This window comes from Mobula birostris, chromosome 4 (genome assembly GCF_030028105.1).
Source record: "Mobula birostris isolate sMobBir1 chromosome 4, sMobBir1.hap1, whole genome shotgun sequence".
NCBI classification, from domain to species: domain Eukaryota; kingdom Metazoa; phylum Chordata; class Chondrichthyes; order Myliobatiformes; family Myliobatidae; genus Mobula; species Mobula birostris.
Window position 1 is genome coordinate 159,276,191 of NC_092373.1, and position 26,960 is coordinate 159,303,150.

Below are 26,960 nucleotides of genomic sequence, written 5' to 3' on the forward strand. Positions count from 1 at the left end.
TGGCACACCACTAGTCACAGGCCTCCACTCAGAGAAGCAATTCTCTACCACCACTCTCTGGCTTCTTCCATCGAGCCAATGTCTAATCCAATTTACCACCTCTCCATGTATACCTAGCGACTGAATTTTCCTAACTAACCTCCCATGTGGGACCTTGTCAAAGGCCTTACTGAAGTCCATGTAGACAATATCCACTGCCTTCCCTTCATCCACTTTCCTGGTAACCTCCTCAAAAAACTCCAACAGATTGGTCAAACATGACCTACCACGCACAAAGCTATGTTGACTCTCCCTAATAAGCCCCTGTCTATCCAAATGCTTGTAGATTCTGTCTCTTAGTACTCCCACCAATAACTTACCTACTACTGACGTTAAACTCACCGGCCTATAATTTCCCGGATTACTTTTCGATCCTTTTTTAAACAACGGAACAACATGAGCCACTCTCCAATCCTCCGGCACTTCACCCGTAGACAGCAATATTTTAAATATTTCTGCCAGGGCCCCCGCAATTTCAACACTAGTCTCCTTCAAGGTCCAGGGGAACACTCTGTCAGGTCCCAGGGATTTATCCACTTTAATTTTCTTCAAGACAGCAAGCACCTCCTCCTTTTCAATCTGTACAGTTTCCATGGTCTCACTATTTGATTCCCTCAATTCCATAGATTTCATGCCAGCTTCCTTAGTAAATACAGACGCAAAAAACCTATTTAAGATCTCCCCCATTTCCTTTGGTTCCGCACAAAGCCGACCACTCTGATCTTCAAGAGGACCAATTTTATCCCTTACAATCCTCTTGCTCTTAATATACTTGTAAAAGCTCTTTGGATTATCCTTCACTTTGACTGCCAAGGCAACCTCATGTCTTCTTTTTGCCCTCCTGATTTCTTTCTTAAGTATTTTCTTGCACTTCTTATACTCCTCAAGCACCTGATTTACCCCCTGTTTCCTATACATTTCATACAACTCCCTCTTCTTCTTTATCAGAGTTGCAATATCCCTTGAGAACCATGGTTCCTTATTCCTATTCAATTTGCCTTTAATCCTGACAGGAACATACAAACTCTGCACTCTCAAAATTTCCCCTTTGAAGGCTTCCCACCTACCAATCACATCTTTGCCAGAGAACAACCTGTCCCAATCCACGCTTTTTAGATCCTTTCTCATTTCTTCAAATTTGGCCTTCTTCCAGTTCAGAACCTCAACCCTAGGACCAGATCTATCCTTGTCCATGATCAAATTGAAACTAATGGTGTTATGATCACTGGAACCAAAGTGCTCCCCTACACAGACTTCTGTCACTTGCCCTAATTCGTTTCCTAACAAGAGATCCAATATTACATCCCCTCTAGTTGGTCCCTCTATATACTGATTTAGAAAACTTTCCTGAACACATTTTACAAACTCTAAACCATCTAGACCCCTAACAGTATGGGAGTCCCAATCAATGTATGGAAAATTAAAATCCTCTACCACCACAACTTTATGTTTCCTGCAGTTGCCTGTTATCCCTCTGCAGATTTGCTCTTCCAAGTCTCGTTGACTATTGGGTGGTCTGTAATACAATCACACTAATGTGGCCATACCGTTCCTGTTTCTCAGCTCCACCCATAAGGACTCAGTAGACAAGCCCTCTAATCTGTCCTGCCTGAGCACTGCTGTAATATTTTCCCTAACAAGCAATGCTACTCCCCCACCTTTCATTCTTCTGCCTCGATCACATCTGAAACATCGGAACCCTGGAATATTAAGCTGCCAGTCCTGCCCCTCCTGTAGCCAAGTTTCACTAATTGCTACAACATCATAATTCCACGTGTCAATCCACGCCCTCAGCTCATCCGCCTTCCCCGCAATACTCCTAGCATTGAAATATATACACCTCAGAAGATTTTAAACTTTCAAAATCATTTATTTTCACCCCAGCCACACTGTCAGCTCTGGCACTCTGGTTCCAATCCCCCTGCAACTCTAGTTTAAAGCCTCCCCAATAGCACTAACAAACCTCCCTGTAAGGACATTGGTCCCCCTGTGGTTCAAGTGTAACCCGTCTCTCTTGTACAGGTCCCACCTGCCCCAGAAGAGGTCCCAATGATCCTGAAATCTGAAACCCTGTCCCCTACAGCAGTTCCTCAGCCACTTGTTCCTCCTCCAGAGCATCCTATTCCCACCCTCACTGGCACCTAGCACAGGTAGCAATCCTGAGATTACCACTCTTGAGGTCCTGCTTTTCAACTTCCTACCAAGCTCTCTATACTCACTGTCCAGGACCTCCTCACTCTTCCTTGCTATGTCATTGGTACCGATGTGCACCACGACATCTGGCTGGTCACCCTCCCACTTCAGAATGTCATGCAATCGATCAGAGACATCCTCGACCCTGGCAGCTGGGAGGCAACAAACCATCCTGGATTCTCTGTCACGACCACAGAACCTTCTATCTGCACCTCTAACTATCGAGTCCCCTATCACTACCGCTCTCCTCTTTTTCCCCCCTCCCTTCTGCACTACAGAGCCAGACTCAATGCCAGAGATCCGGCTACTGCAGTTAGTCCCAGGTAAGTCATCCCTCCCAACGGTATCCAATGCGGTATACTTGTTGTTGAGGGGAATGGCCACAGGGGAACCCTGCTCTGCCTGCCCTTTCCTCTTCCCTCTCTCTGAAGCTCCACTCTGCCTCCCTTTCCCTTCCCCTTTTCCCAAGCATGATTCCTCTTTCCCTGCCCCCTGCCCCCTCCCCACTCTCAGTCCACAATAGAGACCCATATCAGCATCAGATTTATCATCACTCACATATATCATGCAATTAGTTATATTTAGTGGAAGCAGTACAGTACAATACAAAAAATTTACTACTGTAGCCCCTGGTGAGCCTCAGGCTCACTCAACTCACTTTCGTCTAGGGGGAGCAGCCTTCGGCCCCGCCAAACTGGGTAGTCAAGTTTATGTGGCTGCTGTGTGATGTACCCCACCCCGCCAAATAACAGACAATACACAGTATGCAATTAAATTATTACACTTTATAGATCTTACTGGAACTATGTAATTAATAGAGATAAAATATAAAAGGAAAATAAAAGGTGCCAATCTTATCAAAGTTCAATCACTTCGTGCACAACAGTTGGAGCTCAATTAACGGAGTCTTCTTTCCACCATTCGATCCCCTCTGACCATCTGGGACCAACCATGCTGGTCGACCAGACGCTCCACATGAGTCTGTCCTCATCTCCTCTCCTCAGCAAAGACCCTGGGCCTCGGACTCCCGCTCGGGGGCCGTCCCGTCGGCCAGCTTACAGCATCGTGTCTCCTCTCTCTGTCCCCATCGCGCCTTCTCCCTCAAAGCCCCGCGAACAATAGCTTACAGACACACAAGAAAGAATAACATCTATCCCAATTGGTTAGCAAGTGAATACAATTCTCCTTATAGCCCAAACAAACTGTAGGGAGAGAGCTTTCTCGCAATAATTATTACAGATAAGCCATTTTCATTATAACATAGCAAAGAAGTCATTTTGTTAGCCTTCGCAGTAACATAAAAGAAGAAACCTCTTACGCTTCAGTACTGTGCAAAAGTCTTAGGCACCCTAGCTATATATATGTGTTTAAGACTTTTTCACTGTACTGTATTTCTTTTCCTTTGAGGGATATCAGACCTTACGTTACAGAGTTACCTTATGTTTGCAATTAATTAACTTCTCAATTTCCTATTCATTCTCATCAAATGAGTTCTGGTTCTCCTTGACAGAGAAACCAGGAGTGTCAATGATAGGTGATGGAAACTCTGGATAAGTACATAAAGAGTAAAAGGATAATGTAGGAAAGAGTAGACCTTATTTGAATCAAAAATATAACTTGTCTGTACTGAAGAAGGATGTGGGAAAGCTTCTTAATTATTTTTGCAACTGCCTTCACAAAAGAAAAGGATGTCCCAATTTTGCAGCCAATGTGAACATATGAAACATTATATGGTATATACTGCACCTGCACATGATATAATTGAAAATGTTAAGGAATTATCATCCTTGAAAACATAGAAATTTTCCAAATTTGGATACATGTCAAAATACTCCAGCAAATAAAGTCTAGAAGCCCTGACTAGAATTTTTCAATCTTTTCTAACTGCAGTAGTTTGGAAAGCATGTCTTTTTAAAAAAAAATGGATATAATTCAAGTAGTTACAGACCAGTTAGTTTAACTAACTAGTGGTTGATAAATTAATGGAATCCGTTTTAAGGGATAGAATAAAGCATTTGGAAATGCACAGACTAATTAGCAATAAAGAACTGAGATTACGTTACATCTCTGACTAATAAATAAATTCTTTGAAGAGGTAACATGGAAACTAAATGAGGGAAGTCTGTTTCATATGATCTGAATAGATTTGAACAAGGTCCCACATGACAGTCTGGACAACAAAAGTAAAAATCCATGGAATCCAAGTTTCCCAGAATGGTGAGAGCTTGGAAGAGATCATTCATCCCTTCTACTATACTAGCTCTATGTAGGATCAATCCATTTTGTCCTACCTTCCTATCCTCATCTAATATCCCTATAAATTCTTTCATCTTACTAATGCCACAGTCAAATATGCCTCCTCTGCTCCCATGCCAGACTCCAAGCATTTGTCTTGAAAAAGTATTTCTCCTCGCATCATTTTTTGTTCTTTCACATTCCTTCCGGGTCCCCTAGTTCTTGACTCCTTTGTAATGTGCGTGACTTAAAATAATGCTACCAGATCTCTTCTGTTCTAAGGAGAGTAACCCCAGTTTTAATGTGACTGGAGTTCCAACATCCTCAAATGATTTTGGTAAATCTCATCTATACCATCTCCACTGTCTTTTCCAAAGTGTGGAATACAAACTGGAACACAGAGCGACTTCCTAGCTCATGTTCAATATGCTTCTGTTTTTAACATCAGGATCCAAAAATTTGAGTGACACAGCGATATAGATAGTACAGCTGCTGTCGAACCTACGTTCAATCCTGATATCCGGAGCTTACCCATTCTCCCAGTGACCGTGGGGTATCCTTTGGGTGCTCTTGGTTCCTCCCACATCCCAAAGTGTGGGTTGCTACGTTAATTAGCCACAAGCTGTCCCCACGAAGTAGGTGGAGTCAGGGGAATTTGGGGAAAATAAAATGGCATAGGAATAAATGGTCTCTGCAAACCTGTTTCCACACTGCAAGACCCTTATAATTGCTTTACAGTGACTTTCTCAGTCTGCGAAACCTCTTTCAATGAAGCGTGCACAGGTATGTATCCCTGAACTCTTTGTTCTTTTATTCCATTGGGAATTGTGCAGAATGAGATTTTGGAATTAATTTATATTTCCTCTTCTCATACTTTCTTTCAATGTGTAACTTTTCACATTTCTGTCATCTATTCACTGATTTCACCATACTGTCTATATCCCTATCCTGCCCACGTGGCAGTTCCACTCCTGGGACTTGGGTAATTTCCAGTGAATGGATAGGAAGGGTTTAAAGGAAATGGACCAAAGGCAGGGAATGGGATTATCCTGGTTGGGCATCGTGGACGAGTAGGGCTGTAGGGCCTGGTTTCATGCCGCGTGACTCTGTGACGCTAGCAGAAAGCAGTACAGCTTTAAATCCTCAGCTCTTGTTAAATGCCCGCTATCTTAACTGAAGGTGAATGCTTTTGCTTTTCACGGAGGTGCGATGAACTCATCTCAATGTTTCATATAGGAATCATCATGCAAGAGATGGATGTTTCTAAATCAAAGACATTGTTGGAGGAGATATAATTCAACAGGTTAGTAAAGGTCATTCTCATGCATTCTTCCTTAACAACTTCTGCACGGCCCGTGCTTGTTTGTTTGCATCCTCGCAGGTAGAATGGCAGAGGATTGTCACAGTTTAATCTCTCCTTGTCAAATCGAGACCATATTTTATTCCACACAATCAGAAACAATATCGCAGAACACTTCCTGAAGGCGTCGGGTCTCAAAATTGGCTGCTACACTCCAATTTCACAGGACATTTCAATCACACTGTGGATTTGGTCTGTTAATAGCCAAGTTAATGAAAACAAATCGCGGGCACCAGGATACCAGCTCGAATATTTCTCTGAGTCTGAATTAATTTTTAGGTACAGGTATTTATTCTGAAGTCACCTTTTTCCCTCAGCAGAAGGGAACCATCTCACTGTTGACAAGTAACTTTCACCCACCCCAGTTTTTCTATTTTGATTACAATATTTGCAAATTTGCGTTCCCCAGTTTTAAATGTTTCTGTATTTTTTAAAAAAAATCTCCGCCGCACAAATCCAAGATTAATCGAGATATACATGCTTTAAACTTGCCCGAGACTCCAAGGACAGCGGGGAAGAAAAGAAATTGTATTTAACGAAGTAAAGAGACCCCGCTCATTACTGTATGATTAATTGTGCATTGCAGCGTGATTAATTGGTTGGCGTGACGATAAACTTTGCAAATGCACATGCTTTAGCTGGGTTACGTGTTTGTATTCTGTAAGAAGGCAACAGTACAGCCTAAACAATCTCCTTTGCTGCTACACCCTGCGCCGGTACCCTCCCCGTGATTGATAGCTTCTCTTTTACGTGCGAGCTGTATTCACTTTTTTTTCATCTTTCCTTTGCTTATTGGTACAAGGGTCATTTCCACTTCATCACAGAATTGATTTGCAACACAGGCATACGAATTTGTATATTTTTCTCATGGTGTCTGAGAGGCTTTCCGCCACAAGCAAAGAGCCAAAGGGCGAAATCACTACGCGGCATCAGGATTGATAAAAACGCCTGTATATATTGCATTTTCTTCAGAATTCGAGCCACGCTTAATTTCAGGAACTGGGTAAGTAGCAGCAGGGCATACAACTGGAGATCTGATAACGTATCGGGCAATGCGAAGGGTTCAGAGGCTGATGAGATCCGACTCATTAAGGAGAAGCGTCAATTATTTGCCAAATAATCAATACAACAATTATTGGTTCCTTGTCACGCAGTAATAACAATGAACAGGGATGAAGTGCTTTAACCAGCTCAATGTTTCCTACGTTTTAGGTTTTTTTTCCACCTTTCATTTTGGACCTGGATTTTACGCAGCTGGTTGTAACTCTGAGCGATACAGCAGTAACACAAGGGAAGACTTGAATTTGTACAGCAACTTGAGGAGTTTCAGAACCACCATATGGCTTTTGGGAATGTAGCAAAGGCAGTCAGGTTGTGAAAAGTAAGTCCCCACCTACCGTAATCTAACAATGGCCAGGTAATTGGAATTTTAGTTTGAGGAAGATATATTGGGGGGAAAAAACAAGCTCTTTGGACTTTTGCATCAACCTGATGGGAGGCAGAATTTTGGTTAAGTTTATTGGCCTATGCTCCCATAGATGTATACACAGGTACAGAGAAAAACTTAATTACAGCAGCATCACAGGCATAGAGTATATAAGCAGGGTTCACAGGGGAAACATAAACATAGTGCATAAAATACATTTCAGAGCAAAGTGGTCAAAATGTTCATAGTGTTGCTGAAAAGTACAGATTTGGGCTTTGAAGGGAATTAGCTGTTCTTGAACCTGGTGGTGTGGGACTTCAGGCTTCTATACTTCCTGCATGATGCTAGCTGCAAAAAGATGCCATGGCTCAGATGGTGGGGATCTGGGATGATAGACACTGCACCTTGAGGCAGCATCTCCTGTAGATATTGCCAATGGTGTAATGGTGGGGAGTTATGGGTGCATGAAGTATTAGGCAGAGTCCACTCCCTCCTGTAGCTTTTTATAATCCTGCCCATTCAGACTGCCATAACAGACCATGATGCAATCAGTCAGGATGCTTTCAGCACATCCCAAAGGCAATTACTGATGTGTCAGCCCAAAGTGTTGTAGTCAAATTTCCAGAGTGGGATTTGAACCCAGAGTTTTCTAACGTTGAAGCAGTTTACTAACCAATGAGTCACAATGGACAAGTCTTGCCAGGTGAGGCCCTGGTTCATTTTCATTGCCAGTGTTCATTGACTTTGTGCACACCCCATTCTAAATGATCGGAGTCAAAGCCAAATTTATAGTCACATATCTGCACTAGTGCAATGAAAAGCTTACTTGCAGCTGTATCACAGGCAAATAGCAATACGGACAAGAAAAACTATAAATTAACATAAATTATACAAAATTTTGCAAGAAAGAACACAAAGTCCATTTTAGTGCAAAGTGGTCCAAATGTTCATAGTATTGTAAAACTGCAGTGATTAGAGTTTTGCTACTTATTTCAAGAACCTACAATGAAGGGATGCAGGTGTCAGGCAGGGATGATACAGTTGGTGTGTAAGAGTGCAATAAGAGGCTGCCAGGGACCCACAGGTTAGTGATCTAAATGCTGAGAGGGACTGAATTCATTTGCAACTCTGTAGTAGTGGAGGGTTAGGGGAGATAAAATAAATCTAGGTAGATTTGAAGCAAAATCAAGTGGGTAAAATAAAATATCCTGCTATTAAAGTGGAATTGGCAGGACTGCAGGCAAAGTGTTTTGGGATGAAAAGCTTTACATAGTCTGTTTTTTATAGATTCACCTAGAATCCTCCCAATTCCAAGGTAGCAGAATTATTGGCAGAGCCCTAGTTTCAGAATACCTCTCAATTTCCCAAGGTTTTCACTTAGCTTCATTCTGAACTGGATCAAGGCTTTTTCGAGGCTTAAAGCTGAAACAGAGTCTACTTGAGAAGAAATGCTTATATTGTCGCCACAGGAGGCATATCATGACTTCGTAAAAATGTGAAAGCTACTTGCATCTGGGACAAGTGATACCCTCCCTTCCATGACGTGGTTGAATTGTCTGTGATCTGTTCGTTGGAGAACTGGAATCTCAGTTGCATCACAACCACAATAGTGCAAAGATACTGAATAAAAGGCTCAAGTCTTTCTGGTGACTGTGTAAGATACAAGAGGTCTAGGTACAATCTCTGGAAAGCCATCTCAAATCCAGTCCAAATCTAAATACGGAAGGATGCTCGGCTGCTGTGGCAGGGCTTGAATGCTACTACCCCTTATGAAGTGAAGCCAAGCGACACATAGTAGGTGACAATAAGACTTCACTCCCAGATGACTTCAATGCCTTCTGTGCTCACAGTGACCATCTAAACATGGAGGAACCATCACAGACTCCAACAGCACCCCCCAAGGATTCTGTGATTTTCGTCTCTGAGGCTGACGTGGGAGTATCCTTCAGGAGGGTGCATCTGGCCCAAGTAATACACCTGGCCGGTATCTAAAGACCTAGAACTGGGTACCTGGACGGGTACTAAAGACCTGTGCTGGTCATCTGGCTGGAGTGTTCCCCGGCATCTTTAATCTCTTGCTTTGACAGTTTGAGGTACCCACCTGCTTCTAGCAGGCTCCAAATATACCAGTCCCTAACTCAATGACTATCATCCAGTAGCACATATTCACATTGATGAAGTGCTTTGAGAGGCTGGTGATGAAACATTTCGACTCCTGCTTGAGAAACAACTTGGATCCACTCCTATTTGCCTACCGTTACGACAGCTTCACAGCAGATGCCATTTCATTGGCTCTTCACTCAACCTTGGAACATTTGGCCAGCAAAGGTGCATGTATCAGGATGCTCTTTATCGACTACAGTTTGGCATTCAATACTATCGTGGCCTCAAAACAAATCGATAAACTTCAAGACCTTGACCTCAATACCTCTTTGTGCAATTGCATCCTTGATTTCTTCACTTGAAGACCCCAGTCAGGTCAGATTGGCAAAACATCTCCTCCAAATCTCTATCAGTACAGATGCACCACAAGGCTGTGTGCCTAGTCCCTTGCTCTACTTGCTTTATATTTATGATTGTGAGACTAAGCACAGCTCCAATGACACCTTTAAGTTTGTTGATGACACCATTGTCATTGGCTGAATAAAGGTGATATATCAGCATATAGGAGGGAGATCGAAAATCTTGATATCACAACAATCTCTCACCAAGTACTAGTGAGACCAGGCAGCTGATTAATAGCAACAGGAGGAGGAAACCAGAAGTCCATTATGCAGTTCTCATTGAAAGATCAGAGAGGGTCAGGAACTTTTAATTCCTTAGTGTTTTAATTTCGGAGGACCTGTCCTGGGCCCACCATGTAAGTGCAATTACAAAGAAAGCACCTCTACTTCCTTAGAAGTTTGTGAAGTTTCGGCATGACATTTAAAACTTTGACAATCTGTAGGTGTGTGGTGGAGAGTACATTTTACTGGTTGCATTATGGCCTGGTCTGAAAACACCAATGCTCTTGGATGGCAAATCCTACAAACAGCCAAAGTGCACCCCCCCCCGCCCCCCACTGATCACATCTACATGGACACTGTTACAGGAAAGCAGCATCCATCATCAAGAATCCTGCCCAAGACAGGCCATGCTCTCTTCTTGCTGTTGCTATCAGGAAGAAATGTACAGGAGTCTCAGGAATCACACCAACAGGTTCAGGAACAGTTACTGTGCCTCAGCCATCAGGACCTTGATCAAGAGGGGATAACTTCACCCAACTTCACTCACCCCATCACTAACCTGTTCCCACAACCTATGGACTCACTTTCAAGGATTCTTCATCTTACGTCCTTGATATTTATAGCTTATTTATTTGTATTTGCACAGTTTGTTGTCTTTTATGCATCGGATGTTTATCCATCCTGTTGGGTGCCATCTTTCATCAATTCTATTGTGTTTTTTAGATTTATTCTGTATGCCTGCAAGAAAACAAATCTCAAGGCTGTATATGGTGACACTTAGCACTTCGATAACAAATTTACTTTGAACTTTGTACAGTCTTTACAACTTCAGTTAATCCCTGTGAAGACTGTTTTTGTTGGTTCTTTGCTTCTTAAACATAACAGTTCTATATTCTATTCTCACCTGTTTCAGAGCGGGGAGCAGGTATCTCTTCAACACTTATCATCTCACACTATATAGTTGCAGTGAACAATTCACTCATAAAATAACATGGTTCTAATGCAAAGGTTCTTGAAAGTCAAAGAGGGGTTTATTGTCATACGGACAATTACATGTATGCCCCGGTGAGATGAAAAACTTAATTCCAGCCGCATCAGTGGCACATAGCATCAGAGACACAGCATTCACAAGAAATAAATTAGACATAAATTATGCAAAATTATACATAAAGGTGAACATAGGTTGAATTCAACTTATTTTCACCTTCCTCATTTTTGATCTCTGTAGGGTGATAAGCTGTTGTTTCCTTCAGTCAGGTTGCTCTATTCTTAAGAATATTTTCCTGTGATCAAGTCTTCACATATATTCTCAGTATCTCCAATTTGCCTTAAATGTTCAGTTTCATTTTAATTAACAGTGATCTAATTATTACATTGCATGTATGGGCAAATATGTCACCATATGAAACAATTAGATCTGTTGGTGCATTAAACCTATTTCTGTATGCACAATGATCCACTGGACATTTTAGTCAGGATTTTTTTCAGGGGAAATAATTTTCAATAAAAGAAACCCACGGTTGGTTTGTGTGACTAGGAGTGTGTAGGGGAGGGTTATGAAGGTGGAGTTGGTAGGAGAAAAAATATCTGGAAAATTCCTTTTTGTGGTATTTGGACAAATGAAACAACGAACATGCTCATGTAAGCTGGGAGCTTGTTTTCCTTTCATAAGATATGCACATCTCCAAGAACTCAAAGTGGCTGCAATGCAGTTGGAAATAGATTTAACCCACCACAGAGCAATGATGCACCGGTAGTACATCAGCTAATGTAACACTTTACAATGCCAGCCATCCAGGTTCGATTCCGGCTGCTGTCTGTAAGGAGTGCGCACATTCTCCCTGTGATTGCGTGGGCTTTCTCCAGATTCCTCCCACATTCCGAAGACCCATGAGTTAGGGTTAATAAACTGTGGGCATGCTATGTTGGTGCCAGAAGCATGTCAACACTTGCAAACTGCCCACAGCACATCCTCTGACTGTGTTGGTTGTTAACGGAAACGGTGCATTTCGCTGCATGCCTTCAAGTACGTGTAACAAGTGAAACTAATCTTTATTGTACAGATTTCCAGGCCTTGAAATTCTGAGAGGACTTCAACCTCTAACTTTTGAGCATGATTTCCTTAGCAGCAGAAACCTTTGCCTGGTGTAAAATTCCCTCCCCAACTTATGTCGATATGCAATGCCCAAAATTCAAATAGAGTGTACTGTTTTTCCTCACTGGTCTGAAAAGTAATCTGTTTTTATTCACTCACACAACAACCAGCACGTGCTGAAACTGTGCTGCTGAAAGGCGGGCGTTCAAAGTGGCCTCACTGAAGTCTGTGGTTTCTTACATTTGAACTCCTTTGTCTGAGCGAACCAGGATGACAAGCATGCTCAGCTTCCCAGCCTTTACCTTACCTAGCCACCTGGCTTCATCTATCACCTTCTAGCTAGACTCCTTCCCTCCCCACCTTTTTTATTCTGGCGTCTTCCCTTTTCCCTTTCAGTCCTGAAAAAGGGTCTCAGCCCGAAATATCGACTGCTTTTACTTTATCCATAGACTCTGTCTGACTGGCCGAGTTCCTCCAGCATTTTGTGTGAGTTGTGGTCATGCTATTTTGTCTCCAGAGGTGTGGCAATGCTTGTGGGCTGCCCAGCACAATCCCTCACTGACTTGATTTGATGCAAATGATGCAGTTCACTGTTTGTTTCCATGTACGTGTGATAAAGCTAATGTTTTTAATCTTTATCTTTTTTCTTTCATTCCATAGGAGTAGGCAAAGTGGGCAAAAGAATGTCAGGCCTTAAGACAAAGGAGCAGAATTCGCCCACTCAAGCCTTTGAGTCTGCACTACCATTCCATCATGGCTGATTTGTTATCGTTCTCAATCCTATTTTCCTGCCTTCTCCCCATTGCGTTTGCCCCCCCGACTAACCAAGAACCTGTCAACCTCTGCTTTGAATGTACTCAATGACTTTGCCTCCACAACCATCCATGGCAATGAATTCCACAGATTCATCACCCTCAGGCTAAAGAAATTGCTTCTCATCTCTGTTCTAAATGGACAACCCTGTATTCTGAGGTTGTGTCCTTTGGTCCTAGATTCACCCACTATAGGCAACATCCTCTCCATATCCACTCTGTCTAGGCCTTTCAATAATATTCAATTGGTTTTATTGGGATGTCTCCTTATTCTTTTAAATTTCTGCGAGTACAGGCCCAGAGTTATCAAATGCTCCTCATATGTTAACTCTTTCATTCCCAGAATTGTTCTCGTGAACCTCTTCTGGGACCTGTCCAATGCCAGCACATCTTTTCTTAGATAAGGGGCCCAATACTGCTCACAATGGTGCAGGTACTGCCTGACCAGTGCCTTATAAAGCCTCAGCATTATATCCTTGCTCTTATATTCAAGTCCTCTCAAAATTAATGCTAACATTGCATTTTCCTTCCTTACCACCAACTCAACCTGCAAGTTATCCTTAAGGGAATCCTGCACAAGGATTCCTAAGTACCTTTGCAGCTGTGATTTTTTAAAAAATTTTTCCCCCGTTTAGAAAATAGTCTACACTTTTATTCCATCTACCAATGTATATGGCCATACATTTCCCAACACTATATTCCATCTGCCACTTCTTTGCAATCTTTATTATTTTACTGCAAGTTCCTCCAATCCGTGCAAGTCCTTCTGCAGACTCCCTGCTTCCTCAACACTATTAGCCCATCCACCAATTTACTTTACTTTATACTTTATTGTCGCCAAACAATTGGTACTAGAATGTACAATCATCACAGCGATATTTGATTCTGCACTTACCACTCCCTGGATTACAAATATTAAATATTAAAAATATTAAAAATAGTGAAAATTAGTAAATATTAAAATTTCAAATTCTAAATCATAAATAGAAAATAGAAGAATGGAAAGTAAGGTAGTGCAAAAAAAACCGAGAGGGATGTCCGGATATTTGGAGGGTACGGCTCAGATCCGGGTCAGGATTTTTGTATCATCAGTAAACCTGGCTACAAAGCCGTCAACTTTGTCATCCAAATCATGATGTCTAGTGTGAAAAGAAGTAGTCCCAATACCGACCCCTGTGGAACACCAATTGTTAACAGCAGCCAACCAGAATAGGTCCCTTTTATTCTGACTCTTTGCCTCCTGCCAATCAGTCAATCTTCTAACCATGCAAGTATCTTTCACAAGCATGGTGATTTGTCAACATTGCATGGGTTTTTGGGGTGCAGGCATTCATAAGGTGCATTCACTTGCTTATTGCCCTTCCATCAACCTTTCTCACAGCTGTCAGCCAGAAATGCCTGGCAGTGAACACGGAGTGTATCGGTAGCCCCTCTGCACAAAGAGCATGGCTGCTGTGATTAGTGTTCTTCACCAGTCTGTGCAGGCTAGTGGAATCTGGAATATCCTTCCTTCCTTAACGTCTTCCCATCCTTGCAGAATCCGCTCGCGAAGCAACAGCACCCTGTAGTAGCTATGACTGTGCTGCTTTGATCATGTGTATTGCCTTTTAAAGACTGCAGCTGTAAATCTAAGCTGAGAGATCTTGCAATAGTGATGCAGCAGGAAAACCTAACAATGTTCTGTGACCATCTCGAGTTGGAGTTATGTTTTGTAACTCCAAAACATTAAACTAATTCAAACGAAGACAAGGGAGTTCAGGGATGCAGGACTAAATGTGTGATTACTCTAAGCAAGGCACACGTGTATCATGTGGTGGCGTCATAACATTTGCAATTCACGTATTTATACATATAGCCCATAATGAATTATTTAATTGAACAAGAATGCTTAATCAATCAAAATATATACAAGATTACTCAAATATTTCTAAAACATTAAACACAACGGCAGTATCTATAGAATTTTCAGGGTGAGAGTAAGGATAACACCAGAGGCCATCTTAATGTTGATTAAAAATATTAAAGCATATTCTAGGCAGTGATACTTCTTCCAGCCAAGAACTAGTGAACCTCTCATCCAAAAGTGTATCAGAATGCCAGCAAGTATTGCATAAGACAGTAATTTATTCCAAATATCTATTTCTTAGGAAAGAAAGGGCTAAGATCACAATATTGCTCAAGTGTAATCTATTTCTACCATAGCATGACTGAAATACTTAATTCCTGTTCCCCTGCAGTATGTCAAATCGATACAAACTTTCAGTGGATATGTATTATCTTCAAGATGATTTGGTCAAGGTATGTTAGTGTATACTTGTCTGAAATACCTAGACTCCGATTTTTGATGGTGCAGGTGATTAAGAATGTTTATGCTGGGAATTGTTGTTATAGTTCTTCTATTACCATTTCATAAGGTCTTTATATTATTCTTCATTTGCAAGGGCAGAATTAAATACAGTGTTTGGAATATAGTTGAACTCTGTACTAACACAAGAACAGAATGATGTTCTTAGAATTTCATGAAATGGTTCCATTAATTCAACTCAGTACCTTGTTTACTTTGGCTAGGGCTTCCCTGCATTGGCAATGAACCTTGACTGATCTATGCACAACACCTAAATCATTTCTCTCTCCACCATGACTGGACCTCCGTTGTAAGTCACGTGTCTGTCCTGTGTTTGTCCAGCCACATAAGTGCTGCTTTGTGTGAGTGATGCGGGGTAGTGAATGTAATGATAAGACAAAGGACCAATGATAGTGATTTTCCAAGACTCTTAAGTTCTATCAGTTTTACTTTATTATATAAGTAATTGGGGATAGCGGTAGTCAGGTTGAATACTTAATGATCGGTCTTTGCCGATAGCATTCCCACATATGATCACAGTGAGTACTCTTCAGTCTACACTCCAAGCTGATCCAGGCATAGTTATCAATTCAAAGAGGCACCTAGTACAGAAACAGGCCCTTTAGCCTTTCACATCCATGCCAGCCTTTTTTTGCCCATCTACACTATTTACATTTAACTGCATTAGTGCCCTATCCCTCCCTGGCATACATGTCTAATGCCTCTTTTAACATAGTTGTAAAAAATAGCTGCATTCCTACTGAAGGAAATTTTCATTTTGATAGATTGGGAATACTCTAAATTTGAGTTGAAAACAGAATTCAGAATGCAGATTCAGGAAATCTGAAATGAAGCAAACTGCTGGAAATAGTCAAAAAAATAAAAGAACTGAAAATGCTGGAAATCGGAATGATAAAACAAAAAATGCTGGAAATACTCAACAGAGTTACTGTTCTCAGTATTTTTCCAGAGCATAGTGAACCTTTAGTACAATAGTTTGTATATATATTTGATATAAAGTACAATATTTGGTATAAAACTCGATAGGCTGATTCTGCTCCGTCTTATGATCTTATACAAAGGAGCTTATGTTAACAATGTACTCGTGTTAACAGTGGGAAAATGTAGTTCATTTCAGCAAGCAAATATTGAAAATATTTTTCACTATGTAAAACGGACCAAGAAAGTAGTACTTTATCTGTTTGTAGTACTAATATCATCTAAGCAGTTTCAATAAATTTATCTAGCAATACACATTTTCAATGAATCTTAATATCACTGGGTTACAAACTAACTAGAAGAGTTAAAAATTTGCTTCTCCTCCCCACTGCCTGAGTAACTCTGGGTGAAAACAGCTTTCATTTCCAGATCCCTGCACAATTCTGCCAGTGGATTGTCCTGTCTACAACATCTTTCTCCAGCCCCTTTCAGCTTCTGCGTATCCGGTTAAAGAGGCAAGGGCTTTTGCAAACTGCAAGCAGTGTGTCTAATTAACCTACTAACCCACACCCCAAAGACATGGGGGTTAGTAAGTTAAATAAACACTTCAAACTGTTGTGTAGGTGCGGAGCAGATGGGAATGCGTGGAGAATAATATGGGATTAGTTTAAATGGTCCTCATGGTTTCGTTGGGATGAAGGGCCTGTTTCTCTGCAGTATCTTTCTGTGACTCTGAGACACATGAAATCCAGATGTGTGAGGGGAGGGGAAATGGTGAAGAATACCTTCTTTTTTCCTGAATAGGTACAGCTGCTAGAAACTCAAAGTAAGTTCAAATACACCAAGACAAAGCAACCTGGTCAGTCAGTACTCGGCCACCAGCTAAAATACTGTATGAGCCAACCCCCCCCCCCCCCCCACCGAATCACCGGTGTACCATGGCCGTTGAGCTTACTAACACAGGAGGTAATCATTTAATTGGAGTAATAACCAAAACAAAGCTTCTTCAGCAGTACCTCCGAAACCTTAGAAGAAAACTGAGATCAGGTATTAAAGGATAACACCAATCTCAAATTGCCTCTTGTCACACATCCTCTCAACCTGGATATGTATTATTGGACAAGATGGCGCTAAGCTGTGATGTCGTGACACAGACTTATTTGTTTCTAGGTTCATAGAAATAGTTTTGGGAGGTTGGGGTCTGGTAGGATTTCGAGACAGAGATGAGGGAGAGGCAGTAAATGAGAGTTGGGATTAGGAATCCAATTTGGAGTACTCCATGGTCGAAGGTTAGCAGTCCTGGAGGTCAGATCAGAAGGCATGAAGGAGACCAGCGATCTGCAGGCCGGCAAGTCTCAGTCAGAGGCCCGTATGAGTAGGAGTCGTGAGGGCTGGCGACCAACCCCCACCCCCTGTCACCGGGGTCAGCAGTCCGTGCAAATCCAGAAGTTGAGGCCCAAAGGTCAAATCCATGATCAGCCATCCCAGGGGTTGATAACCAGGGGTCGACAAAACCTAGAGGTCAACAAGGTCCCCAGAGGTCCAAAGCTGATGGTTGAAGTCGAGAGCTCAGTGAATCCAGAGGTATAAGCCCATAGGTCAAAGGCCAAAGAAAGCGAGTCCAGGTGTCAAGATCTGAAAGTCAAAACCTCTGGGTCAGTTTAGCCAGAGGTAATAGGCCCAATGTTGGTGAGCCCAGGCCAAGAACTGGAGGTTGGAGCCCAGCATCTGCAAATCTAAGAGTCCAGGGTCAAGGACTGAAGGTAGCCTGTCCTGGCGTTAGAGGTCTATCCGTGTGTGTGTGAGGGTGGGATAGTGGGAAAGAGTTTTATTTTGCTGCTGTTGTTTTGTTTGCTGTTATTGATGCTTGTGTTCTGAGGAACATTATGGGCATGCTATTTTGGTGCCCTTCCTTTGAAGAAGGAGACATCTCCTTTGTTCTGGAATGAAAAACCTCATCCTGAGAGCAGATGTAGTGCAGAGGAAGGAATTGAAAGAAGGGGACGGTGTTTTTACAATTAACAGGGTAGGAGGTGCTGTGAGAGTGTGTGGGTTTGTAATAGACATCAATAGATAAGTTGTCTCCAGAGATAGAGCCAGAGATCGAGAAAGGTGTGGGAGGCGTCAGAAATGGACCAGGTAAATTTGAGGGCCGGGTGGAAGTTAGAGGCAAAGTGGATGAAGTCAACAAGTTCCACATGGGTGCAGGAAGTGGCACCAATGCGGTCATTGATGTAGCATAGGAAAAGTATAAGCTAGAATAGGTTTCACGTATCACCTTGTGTTTCTCTCTCCTCCCCCAACCTTTTAAAACTACTCCTCAGCTTTTATTCTCCAGTCCTGCTGAAGGGTCTCAGCCCAAAACGTCTATTGTACACTTTTCCATAGATGCTGCCCACCTGCTGAGTCCCTCCAGCATATTGTGGTGTTCCTATAGTTTTCTTTCTTATGCCTCTCTCCCTTCTTGAAGATTGGAGTGATATTTGCAATTTTCCAGTCTTCCAGAACCATTTCAGAATCTAATGATTCTTAAAAGATCATATGCACCACTCTCTGTGTGAAAGCATTGCCCCTCCGATCCCTTTTAAATATTTCCTCTCACATTTCAAACATATACCCTCTAGGTTTGGGTTCCTTTCAAGAAATGTAATTAGAATAGATGGTAAATAGAATTAGTTTAGATAGGTCTCCTTTCATATATGCTGCTGGGAGTGTTTAATGTCAGTACTGTGTAACTATAAATATTAATTAATTAGTTTTGACATTTATCCTATGAAGTGCTAACATTTGCTTGTGCAAAATTGTAGCTATATGAACAATATTTGTGCCCTAAACATTTCAATATAGAATTTATTTCAGTGCCAAGCTTAGCGGTGAAGTTATTTCACACATGTGGAATATCATTTTTATACTCATTGGCATGAAATAGCTTGCTGCAGAATAAAAATAATCCTTACAGACATTGAATAAATGGGACAGATCTAGTTAAGACACATTTATTACTTAAACATATGATACTTTAATGGTCAGTTCCTCAGAAATCCACAATCTTAGCAGCTGCACTCTATACGTGCTGCTAAGACAAGTCCCTTCTGGGCAATCTTTAATGGCTTTCAGTTAGGGTAGTTGATGAGCGCATGCCCTGTAATTGTCTCCAAAGGATAATAAAAATATTGTAACTGATGTTCTTTTACCACTTGGTCTCCCATTAACTGGACCAGTTTTAATTATCCATTATTTATGTTGTATCAATGAAGCAGCTGTTCCTGCGGCTGCTGAACAAATGGAGTCGGCTGGTGTTCCTGTTATGTACCAACCTCACACAAAATGGAAATGTAGATCAACTGAACTGACAGCTTCAACTAGTGCACATCCAGGACTATATTCACTGAGCTCAGAGACATATATCACCTTATCTTCACTAATAGCCTTTAATATGACCTGTGTCTGACCTAGGCAGCATTTTCACCAAGGCACCAATGAACTCCTGGTCCACTTACCTTATCACTGTGTTATCACAGACTGATAATAGCTCTAATCTCCCATCTAATTGGCTGGATTAATGGGAAGCCCTCCTTTCAAAATAAAGCAAGTGAATGAAGAAGAGTCAACTGTTCCACTGCTTGGCCCCCTTTCAATTAGATCATGACCTCCATTTTAACAGCTGAGGTTTCATAACTCTAACATTCTAACAAAGATCTATCAACTTCTAACCTCATCAGCTGTTGGTTAAGAGGCAGAGTAACAGAATGATGGCAAAGATCCAGATTTCCATTGCTCTTTTCATTAAGGTACCGCATGAAAAATATGTCTACTTTGGTCCAGTGGATACCCTCACAGTTTTGCATACCTTGAACTCTATGTGCAACCATTTGGCCATTCACATAAATTCTTAATATATCTTCATAATTGTAGGTTTTCATCCACTGTGTTTGCTGATAGTGCATTCTGCTTCTTACTATTGATGGTTTTTGGAGATGTGGTTTTCCCAGCATCAGAGTCAGAATCAGGATCAGGTTTATTATCAGGGTTTTCTATGATACAGGATGTTTATTTTTGCAACAGCAGTAGGGAGCTAAGGCATAAAATTACTATAAATTACAAAATAAATCATGCAATAAAGAATAATGTTCATGGGTTCATGGGGCATTCAGAAATCTGATGGTGGAGGGGGAGAAGCTGTTCCTGGATCATTCCATGTGACTCTTCAGGTTCCTATACCTGCTTCCTGACAGTATGATGAGAAGAAGGCATGTCCCAGATAGTGAGGATCCTTAATGAGGAATGTCACCTCCTTGAGGCACTCCTTCTTAAAAATATTCGATAATAGTGGGGAGGGTTATGCCTGTGATCGGGCTGGCTGATGGGATTATGATGGGGCCACATCATATATAATGTGTTGTGACCCAACATAGACCTACATAGGATATCAATAGTCATGTCCAGTCACTTCTGGTAGCGTCCCAATGTCACTGCACTCTTTCCTGATGCCTAACCAATTTCCTAACCAGGGAACAATTTACCTTCATTTCCATAAGCTTCAATTTTCACTCTTACTCTGTAAGTCTAAAAACAGCTATAGATATTCACATATTCTTGTGTACTGCATTTAGTATTCACAAATGTGATCTCTTTTACATCAGAGAAACCAATTACAGGTTTAGTGATTGCTTTGCAGTGTATCTGCATATAGTCTGCAGGAGCAATCCTGAGCTTCCAATGTCTGTCACTTTAATTCTCCATCCCACTCTCTCTCTCATACCTGTCTATAGCCTCCTCCACTGTTACAGTGAGACCCAGCACAAGATTGAGGAATATTGTCTGACCAGGCACGATACAGCTTTTCAGCCCCAGTTCTCCAATTCAAGCTAACTAGTATTGTGTTTTGCACCTTGGTCTCTGAGGAACATTGTTTCGTTTAGCTGTATATATGTGTACATTTGAAAGACAATGAACCTGAACTTAAATTGTTTTCTTGGTCTGTATCAAAATTGATTGTTTTGCTATAAGTAGGTGACTGTGGCTCAACATATTTTCTCTCCATTTGTATAGCCTGACCTGCTGAGCATATCCTACAGCCCTACTATTAGTAATACAGACAAAGACGTTTTGATTGTGACTGCAGATGCTGGAATCAGGATCAACAAACAATCTGCTGGAGGAATTTAGCAGCTGGGGGTTCAACTCAAAAGAATTCCTTTCCGCCCATAGATGCTGCTCAAACCCAGAGTTCCTCTAGCAGATTGCTTGTTGCTAAACAAGTGTAATCACCCTCTAAATGCTCCATTAATCCAATTGGCCATGCCTCACTCTATCAGACTGATGGAATAAGGCTATTTCATTATTCATCCCTCCCACTCCTCACCTGTAACTTAAAACTAAATTGCTTTTCTCTCTTAGTTCTGTGAAGAATCTCTGACATGAAATGTTAACTGCTGTACTTTCCACAGATGCTTCCTGAGTTGCTGAGTGTTTCTAGCACTTTTTATGTTTATTTCAGATTTTCACCTCTGCCTTTGTTTTAATAGATGTTGCCCCGTACACGATGTGGGTGACATTTATCAGATTCTTTGGGGATGACCTATCCTTTGCAAATCCATTCGAGCTAACATTTTTAAGATATTCTATCCTCAGACGTGGTCCTTTGAAGAAACCTGATGTGATCCTCAGGCTCGGCCAGCACGTGTTCGTCTCGGAGAAGACAACTTCTGGCCCGTCAAACTGAGAAATCTCATTTGTGTGGATGCTGCGTGATGTGTTGCCTGGTTACAAATCCGCACCGCAAAATACCAGACAGTACTCCATGTGCAATTAAATGACAGAACTTCACAAATCTTAATCTGAATAAAGAGTTAGAAAAGAAAATAAAAAGAAATAGGGCCCATTTTAAGGAAAAAAGTCAAAAGTGCACATTGGAGCTCACTGATACGGCTATTCATCAACCATCGACCTCCTCCGAATGTCACCAACCTTCAGACCCTCGCTCCCAGTCCACTCCGTCCGGTCGTCTCCCAGCTCTCTCCACATGCGTCTTCCTCCTTCTCTCCCTGACAAAAGACCTGAAAATCTCTCTTCCAGACTCACAGAAAGAGCAACATTTCTCCCATTTGATAACATACATTCTAAAGCCCCGTTATCTCTAGTCATAACCCAAACATGGCTGCTACAGAGGAACAAGTACATTAGCAGTGAAACATTGCAGAGAAACCATTACATTACGTTGGCAGTGAAACCTTACAGCGTGTTACACTGATGAAAGACGATTTTCTACTGGTTTCCAGTCTTTCATTTCAGTCTTTCAACCTTCCTTAGGTTGAAGTAATGTGCCAATTATCCCAGAGTCCATAGCCAGAAGCAAGCAACTTCAAAGTCCTGCCCTGATAAAGGGTCTTATCTCAAAATGTGGGCTCCTTATTCCCCTCCAGAGATGCTACCTGACTTACTGAGTTCCTCCATCATTTAGGTACTACCCTGAGGTTCATTTTCTTACAAGCATTTATGATAGAACAAAGAATTATAATACAATCAATGAAAGAAACACACACGAAGAATGACAAAGAACCAATGGGCAAAAGAGAGCAAACCATGCAAATACAAAATAAAAACAAAAAAAAAATCAAGTAAGTAAATAACTCAGACCATGTCCTTGAAAGTGAGTGGGATCAGTTCAGTGTTGAGGTGAGTGAAGTTATCCATGCTGATTCAGGAGCCTGTTGGTAGGAGGGTTATAACTATTCCTATAACAGCTGCTGTGGGACCCCCAAGACTCCTGTACCTCCCTCCGGATGGCAGCAGATCAAAGAGAGCATGGCCTGGATGTTGGAGCTCCTTGATGACAGATGCTGCTTTCTTATGACAGCGCACCTTGTAGATGTGCTCAGTGGTGGAGATGGCTTTTCCTGTGATGGAATGGGCTGCATGCAGCACTTTTTGTAGACTTTTCCATTCCAACTTGTAGCACTGGTGAATGAAAGGTCTGGGAAAAGGAGGAAGGGACTGTGCAGGGAACACTTTCGGGACACTCTGCAATAGCCTTCATGGCCTTTTGGTTGCAACACCAACAAAATGCTGGAGGAACTCAGCAGGCCAGGCATTATCTATGGAAAAGAGTAAACAGTTGACATTTCAGGCTGAGACCCTTCATTAGTGTCCTGATGAAGGGTCTAGCTCCAAAAAGTTGACTGTACACTTTTCCATAGATGCTGCCTGGCCTACTGAGTTCCTCTAGCATTTTGTGTGTGTTGCTTAGATTTCCAACGTCTGCAGATTTTCTCATGTTTGTTTTAAGCTGCCTGTGGTTTTGGCTCCTCCTCTCCTTCCCATACTCATCTGTTCATTCCCTGCTTTCTCCACTGGCAAGGTGAAGCCAAATGCAAATCGAAGGAATGGCAGCTATTAGTCTATCTGAATAGGTACAAACAAATCCAAATGATAATATTGAATTTTCCAATTTCAGGTAACCCACCTTGCATATGTTCTTTTTCAACTCTTTCTGTACTCAGACTCACCCCCTCCAAACCATTACCCAATTTAATTCCACCTCCCCCATTGGTTCTGTCCTGCTATCTTCCACATACTACACCATTTAGCTCTCCTGCCTCATCCCCTTACTTGTTTCATCTGCCCCTTTATCCTTTCTAATCTGGTTTCATTCATTCCCTCCTTGACTTTAGATTCCAGCATCTGTACCCTCTTGTTTCCACTTACCTTCCTTCCTTTGTCCTCCGCTCCCTCCTTCTCCCCTCACCTTACTTCATCTGTCCCCTTTTTCCTTCTCTCTGTATCACCCACCAACCACTGTCCCCAAACTGTACCTTATTCACATGGCTTCATCTGTCCATCATCTCCTTCCTCACCTATTTCCACCAATCCCCTGCCAGCCCCTGCCTCACACCTCCCAGTCACCTCTTTTTACTCGCTATCTCCCGTCTAGTCTTTCAGTATTGATGCAGGGTCACGATCCTTGCTTCCACAGATTCTGCCTGGCCCACTGTGCTTTTTCCAATAGTTTGTTTTTCACTCCAGATTCCAGCAACTATAATTTCTTGTATCAGCACTTTCTGGCTGCTTTGCTTTCTTAAGGGCTGCGCACAAGGAAACTGTCCTGGAGCAGAATTATTCTCTTGGGATGCATTATCCTGGTTCCTAGGCACAGTCTTGGGACACCAGAGCACAGTAATGTTACTTGTCAAACCTGAGGTTTGGCAATGGCGGTGATAAAAGGCAGAACAGAGAGTAAGATACAATTGAAAATGGAGCCAGCATGTTAATTATTTGCATAATACCTGTCAAGATCGATTAGGACAGGCAGATCTAACCTTGATGGAGCAAAATATGTTTATTTCTAAGTTAATGGCTGACTTGAAATGCCCAATTGGATAAAAAACTGTCTGTTTTCTCCTACATCCGCAATGGTCATCAGATGTCATTAACTGAATTGAATTGTTTTTGATTTTTTGTTTGAGTAGATTGATTTTTTGATATTTCTCTGAAGCTCTCTTTGCCAGATGATACGATGATTTTTGTCATTTTGTGTGTCTCACTTCAAGAATGCTGTAGAAAGAGTTTGGTTGATTTTGCTATAATTTGTATTGAAATGGATCTTGCTCCTGTGATTAAAGTTACAAGATAGAAGAGATGTGGAATTGTGGATCAGAATTTAATTCACCTGATTTACCTGTGCCCATTTGAGAAGGAAACTTGCCCTTTTTATTGCTGGAGGAAGTCAGTGGGTCAGGCAGCATCTACGGAGGGGAATGAACAGTTAATGTTTCAGGTCGAGACCCGTCACCTGGGCTGGAAAAATAAAAGGGTGGTAGCCAGTATGAAAAGAAGGAGAGAAAGAGTGGAGCAAGAGTTGGCAGGTGGTGGGTCATCCAGGTGAGGGGAGTGCGGTGATAGACAGATGAGGGAGGGTGTAAGTGGGAATTATGTCAGAGACTGGGAGGTGATTAGTGGAAGAGATAAAGGGTTGAAGATGTTGGAATCTGAGTGGAGGAGCACAGGATAAAGGGAAGGCAACCAGTGGGAGAAATGTGTGGGTGATGGACAGTTGGGGATGGGGAAGGAGATAGGGTCATGGGGACCAGGTAGATAAGGTGGAGAGACACAAGTATGAAAGTGGAAATGGAACAGAGGGAGACTGGTAACCAGAAGTTTTAGAATCAGGTTGGTGACTAACTAGGCTGGCACGGTAGTGTAGTAGTTAGTATGATGCTTTACGGTACAGGTGACCCAGGGTTCAATTCCCACCACTGCCTGCAAGAAGTTTGAATGTTCTCCCTGTGACCGGTGGGTTTCCTCCTGGATTTCTTGTTTCTTCCCATAGTCCTAAGACCTACCAGTTGGAAAGCTGATTAGTCATTGTAAATTGTCGCATGATTAGGCTAAGATTAAATCAGGGATTGATAAACAGCATGGCTCAAAGGGCCAGAAGGGATTATTCCACATTGTAGCTCAATAAATAAATAAATAATTCAGTGGCTTAGAACCACAGCATTGTAACAGTTGATTAACTCCGCTGAAATAGTACAGAAAATACTCATTTCAAAAGGAATCAGGGTTGGCCAAGAAACTGGCTTTCCCAGCAGTGTCTGTGTCTGTAAATGAATAAACAAAAAAAAAGAACAATCCAGTAATCAGCAAATTTTTTGGTTCTGCTCTTGTTTGAGCAACTGGAGATCATCACTTGAAGGTTCCTATGGTCAGCCCTCCTATACAATTGCCAATCATGGAGATAAAAGTTAACTTGTTAATTTCTTGTCCTGCAGTGGACCAGAGGAAGACATGGTTCAGAAAGATGCTGAAAAATATCATTTTCATTCCAGAGGCGTGGACCAGAGGGATACGAATATTTAACCATTACCAGAGCCAGTGTGATGTTCTTATTACTTTCTCTGAGTGCTGAAATAAAGAACAATTCATAAATGGTTCTGCTTATTCTTGTATAGCTCTTTGGATTTGCTGTATGAAGGAAGATTGAGTAGACAAGATCAGTATTCCATAGAGTCTGGAAAAATGAGAGGTAATATCATTGAAACCTAAAACATTCTTGCAAGACTTGACTGTCTGGATGCATTGAAAATGTTTCTCTGACTGAGGAATCTAGAAGCAGGGTCAGTCCCAGAATAAGTGGTAGGTCATTTAAGAATGAGATGTGGAGAGGTTTCTTCATGCAGATATAACGAATTTTTGACTTTCTGCATTTTTGAATTACTCTACTCTGTAAGGATGTGGACCTCAGTCATTATTTTCATTCAGAACAGAAGTCTGGATAAAAGTGATATTAAAGGAATCCAAATCAGAATCAGATGTGTTCTCACTGATATATGTCAAGGAATTTGTTGTTTTGTGGCAGCAGTAAAATTACTATAAGCTACAAAAATAAATATAAAACACAAAAATAGAAACGAGGAATAGTAAGGTAGTGTTAATGAATTCATGGGCCATTCAGAAATCTGATAGCAGAGGGGAGAAAGGTGTGTGTGGGTCTTCAGATTCCTATACCTCCTCCCTGATGGTGGTAGTAAGGAGAGGGCATGTCACTGATGTTGAGGAACCTTTATAATGGATGCTCTCTTCTTCAGACATTGCATTTTGAAGATGCCCTATATAATGGGGAGGTTTTGCCCATGATGGAGCTAGCTGAGGCTTCAATGCACTGCAGCCTTTTCAATCCTACACATTGGAGCCTTCATCCAAGGCAGCGATGCACCCAGACAGAATGCTCTCCACCTGCAGAAATTTTCTAAAGTCTTTGGTATCATGTCAAATTTCCTGAACCTCCTAATG